The sequence below is a fragment of the Peromyscus californicus genome, unplaced genomic scaffold (genome assembly GCF_007827085.1).
Source record: "Peromyscus californicus insignis strain IS unplaced genomic scaffold, ASM782708v3 Scaffold_2__1_contigs__length_46816999, whole genome shotgun sequence".
Classification (NCBI taxonomy): Eukaryota; Metazoa; Chordata; class Mammalia; order Rodentia; family Cricetidae; genus Peromyscus; species Peromyscus californicus.
Window position 1 is genome coordinate 28,754,153 of NW_026294540.1, and position 5,697 is coordinate 28,759,849.

Sequence of the window (5,697 nt, forward strand, 5' to 3'; positions counted from 1 at the left end):
ATAAGTTCTTAGAGCCACATAGGACTGCTCTTACCTCAGTGAAGTCACTTTCCCAGTTGGCTCCTGGTCGGGTTCCTCTTTCCTGGTGTCCTTTGCGTTCACGAGACGATATGTGGGGCCTCGACTTATGGCCTCTGCTGTCTTAGATTTAAGTTTAAATATCTTAAGGTATGTTCTCCTCAGAAGGTCTTGTATTTTCTTCTCTCCCAGATGAGTACTCTGATGTATTTGCAGGACTAGTTGAGTGTCAAAGTCTGATGGGAGAACAATCCTTTCATCTGTGGTCTTGAACCATCTTTTCTCATTGTAGGGATCTGTGCATGTGTGGATTCTCTGAAGCTCTTGGTCAGTGTAATTTGGGACTTCTGGCAGAATAGGTGTTACCATCTTTGGTGGTGTGACCAACAGGATGGTCATCTTCTGGAAATCAATTTTCTTTGCTGCCATATCTGCCTGGTTGTTTCCCTTTGAGATGGGGTCCTCTCCTTTCTGGTATCCCAGACAGTGCATAACAACTATTTCTCTGGACAACCATATAGCCCGTAGGAGATCTAAAATCTCCTGTTTGTTTTTAATAGTCTGTCCTTCTGCAGTTAATAATCCCCTTTCCCTGTAGATGGCGCCATGGACATGTACTGTGGCAAATGTGTGTTGGCTATCGGTATAGAGATTAAGTCTCTTATCCTTCTCCAGCTGTAGTGCCTTAGTTAGAGCTACCAGTTCAGCCCTCTAAACTGATGTCCCAGGAGGCAGGGCCTCTGCCCATAGGACTTTGTCCTCAGTGATAACTGCTGCCCCTGTATACCTGGTACCATCCTTGATAAAACTACTGCCATCAGTATACCATGTTACCTCAGCCCTCATCAGAGAGATGTCCTTGAAGTCTGGTCTGACCCCATGAAGATGACTCAGGATGTCCACATATTTGTGGAGAGGTTGGTCCAGGTTCATATCTAGAAGCAGGGTGGCATGACTGAAGGCACTGTTGCTGGTGAACTGGATTCTGGGTGGGTTTAAGAGCAGAACTTGATAATGGGTCAGCCGAGTGTTAGTTAGCCATCTATCAGGAGGGTGTTTAAGAACCCCATCAATAGAATGGGGGGTTGTCAACTTTAGGGTTTGTCCCAAGGTTAGTTTGTCCGAGTTTTAACTAGCAGGGCTCTTGCCGCTATTCTGTGAAGGCAAGGGGACATGCAGTGGCCAGTGGGTCCGGTCTTTTTGATAAGTAGGACACCAGCCTCTTCCATGGGCCAAGGGCTTGCATCAGTTACCCCCTTGGCAACTCCCTTTTTCTCATCCACATATAGGTGGAAGGATTTGACGACATCTGGTAATGCTAGAGGGGGTGCATTTAGTAGAGCTGCCTTGATTCATCAAAGGCTTTTTCCATCTGTGTAGTCCAGTCAAGAGGAGCCTTCCCTCCCCTCATGGCCCCATATAGGGGCCATGTCAACTCAGCAAGTCCTTGAATTCAGAGTCTTCAGAACCCAGCAGATCCCAGGAATTCTCTCATCTCTCAGTGGTTGCTGGGCCTGGGGATCCTCAGGATCATGTCTTTTCTGCTGTTGACAGCCATCTCTTCCCCCTGTTGAGTGTGTATCCCAGATAAGTTACCTCAGTCTGGCAGAGTTGAGCTTTCTTTGCTGACACACACTACCCCAGGTCTCCCAAAGTTTTGAGCAGCTCCTTGGTGGCAGCATTGCAGGTCTCCAAGGTGTCAGCCACAATTAGGAGATAACCCATGTAGTGTAATAGGCTGATATTAGGGTGGGTATGTCAGTACTCAGCCATGTCCTCATGAAGGGCTTCATCAAAGATGGTGGGAGAGGTTTTGAATCCCTGGTGTAGTTGTGTCCAAGTTAGCTCTCTGTTGAATCCATCGTCTGGGTCCATCCATTTGAAGGTGAACAAGGTTGACTGGCTGGTGCCAGTGGCAGGCTGAAGAAGGCATTGTTGAGATCTAACACAGTCCTTTCTGGGGCAAGGTACTAAGAAGTATATAAAGGTTAGGCACTGTGAGGTGATTGTCTTCAACCCATTTGGTAGCCTTTCTGACGTCTCGTACTGGTCGGTAGTCATTAGAGCTGGGCTTTTTAAGAGGCATATTCCAGGCCTACTGGCAAGGATATCCAGGTCTCTGATATGAGGGATAATCCCCAATTTGGTCTCTCTAGGCATTGGATATTGTTTGATGTGGGTCAATATAACGGGTCAATGAGCCTTGCAGGCTTCTCAAAAAACTTAGGGTTCTGCATCTTCCAAGTATATAGCTTGCTAGTGGGGAAAGGCCAATGGACCAGCTGCTGCCTGCCATTGGCCTCTGGTGGTTGCACAGCGTGTAGTGGGTGAGCCAGTGTTTCCTCCCTCCAAGCCCTAGCAGGCCTATATGGAGGGCTCCTTAAAACCTCCCCCTTCTTGCCAGGCGGTGGTGGTGCACGCCTTTAATCCCAGCACTCAGGAGGTAGAGCCAGGCAGATCTCTGTGAGTTCGAGCCCAGCCTGGACTACCAAGTGAGTCCCAGGAAAGGTGCAAAGCTACACAGAGAAACCCTGTCTCGAAAAACCAAAACAAAAAACAAAAAAACAAAAAACCTCCCCCTTCTCTATCACTGCCCCTCCAGCCTCCCCCTGTGCCTCTACCTCTTCCCCAACCCCTCCCTCCTGAACCTACCTGGGGTAGGGTGGTGGGGCTGAGAAGAATTCTTTCTCCAAGTCACTTGGAGATGAGAAGACAGGGTACAATGGTGCAGAAGGCTTGCCTCGTCCCTTTGGAGCGCACTAAACCTTCCTTCCATTTCTGTCTCTTTCTTGCTACTCATGAGTCATCCATTCCAACTTACTGTTTGCTAGACTCCATCCTCCAGGACCTTATTCCAAAGGTTTCTATCCTTCTATTACACTCTCTCTACACTCACAGTCCTTCTGCAACATTCTTTTTCTCTCAAGTTAGAAAGGATGAGCTGTAGTAAACTTTTTTTTTGTCAGTTGCCAGCTCACAAATATCATACAGGAGAGTTATGAGTTGTATACATTTTTTTTTTGGTTTTTCGAGATGTATACATTTTTATACTCTATATCCTGTTAACCTATGATTCCAGTAGGTGATGAGGCAGAAGGAAGGGTAAGTAATGGATAAGGAAGTAAGGAATTAATTCCATGAGGTCTTGTTCTGGTTGGTAGTCATTAGAGCTCGGCTTTTGAACAGGCGTGTTCCAGGCTGATTGGCAAGGATATCTAGGTCTCTGATATGAGGGGTAATCCCCAATTTGGTCTCTCTAGGCACTGGATATTATCTGATGCATGTTGGCTTTGTGTCAGCTTTCAGCTGTATTAGTATGGGGGCCCTGTGTGTTGCCAGCCCAGATCCCCCAGTCTCTACCCATGCCTGTGGAACTTTGTTGAGCCATTTTTGTAGCAGGTTTTTATTGCCTTTTTTATTTGGGGGGCTGATAAACAACTTATATACATCCACAAGTGACATGGTGAGCATATGTAGTGCCCCCCCTTTGATCAGTCATTGATATTCCTCTCCAGTCAAAATGGATGTGGGCCTCCACCTTGATTAAGAAGTCTCTTCCCAATAGTAGGTATGGGCATTCAGGGATGACCATGAAAGAGTGGGTTGCCCAGCCCTTTCCTGTGTCTACTGATCTTTGGGTAGTCCATGAGTACTGGTTCATCCCTGTGCCCCTTGTGCCCAGGATTGCTTTTGGGACATTTGGGCCAAGGGTTGTTTGAGGATGGAGCGCTGTGCTCTGGTGTCTACCAGAAAAACTATTGGTTTCCCTTTCACCGTTAGGGTTCCCCAAGGCTAGGGGGGCATGAAGTGGGGGAGTCTGAGCCCCATCCCCTTCAATCACTTATTTCTTCCAGTTCTAGTACTTCTAGTGGCTCTGATTTTGAGCACTGCCATTCAGGGCATTTGTTTTCCAGTGACCCAGTTTCTTACAGTAGGCACACTGGTCTCTTTGTAAGCTGGGCCTATTGCCTGGCCTTGTCTGTAGGTTCTTCCCTCCTTGTTTTGAGTTTCCAAAAGCCAATCTGCTTGCCTGTCTCTTAGCTTCAGGATTGCCTGATGCAGCCAAGAGGACCTTGGTGAGTGAGTCCTTGTGTCTGCTTATCTAAACCCTTTGTTAGCCCTCTGGTCCATCTTTCTTCCAGGGTCTCTCTATTATTAAACACTTTTTCTGCATCTGCAATGAGTTCAATCAACATCTTACCTTCAAAATCTTCTAGTCTTCGTCACTTACAGCCGATGTCCAGAGCTGACTGGTTGACAAAAGCCAGACTCACTGTAGATCTATTCTCTGATGCTTCAAGATCCAAGGGCATATAAGTCTTATAAACTTCTATCAATCTCTCCAAGAAGGCTCCTGGTGTTTCCTTGGTTCCCTGATGCACCTGACTTACTTTGGACAAATTTGTCCAAAAGAGAGACTTTTAATCTCTCCCTACCTTCCTCCGTGTTGAACTCCCAGTCGGATCACAGCAGGGGAAAGCTAGCATTTATGAGGTCTGCATTGGTAATTGGCCTTCTATCTGGGCCTAGAACCAATTTTTCGGCCTCTTCCAGAATCCGTTCCCCCTCCTCAGTAGTGAAGAGGACCTGGAGTGACTGGTCAGCCAGTGAATAAAAAGCACAGAATCTAACAGGTCAATGAGCCTTGCTGGCTTCTCAGAAAACTTAGGGTTCTGTATCTTCCCATTATATAGCTTGCTAGTGGGGGAAGGCCAACGGACCAGCTGCTGCCTGCCATTGGCATCTGGTGGTTGCACAGTGTGTAGTGGGCGAGCCATGGAGACAGCTTCTGCCAGTGTTTTCTCCTTCCAAGCCCTAGCAGGCCTGTGTGGAGGGCTCCTTAATCCCTCCTCTTTCCCTACCATTGCCCCTCCAGCCTCCCCTTGTGCCTGCACCCATCCCATGACCCCTCCATCCTGAGCTGACTTAGGGTAGGGAATTGGGAACCAGAAGAATTCTTTCTCCAGGTCACTTGGAGACTGAAGGACAGGGTACGATGGCACAGAAGGCTTGCCTCCTTGCTTTGGCTCCACCTTCTTTTCAGCAGCTACCACCATAACTGACTTCAGAGGGGATGAAAGGCTTTCATCCATTTAGGGGGCTGCTCTATAAGGACCTGCCTGGTGGTTACATAGAGGATTTGATCATGGTTAACCTATCTGTGAGGGAAAACAGTCAACAAATGAAGAAACAAACAAAAACTAAACTCCACGGCAGCCGAGCCATAGTTCAAGTGGCAGAGGAGGTCCCCACATGCCCTGCCAGCTCCACTCCTTGGAACAGGGGTGTTGCATCTGATGTACATCTATCTGTGCTCTGCCACACCTGGCAGTAAAGAGCCACAGGGCAGCTGGTGCCCAAGGACCTTTGTGCTCCCAGACAAACACTCCATTGGGCACACATTCCCATTGGCTCACGAGAAGCCAGGAATCTTACCACATATAAGTAAGTACATATGTGACTTAAAATCCTGTTTTTCCACCTGAATTCTGCCTCGGCACCTATGTAATCCAGCCAAATGGACCTCCCCACCAATGGCTGGGGCTATTTCCATATCCCTGCAGCTATTACCATATCCCTCTATCTGATATCAAATACATACGTCACAGGACAGTGTTCACGGAAATGAGAAGTCTACACAGTGAATCAGCTCCTTTATGGTGGGAGAGCTCTCAAACT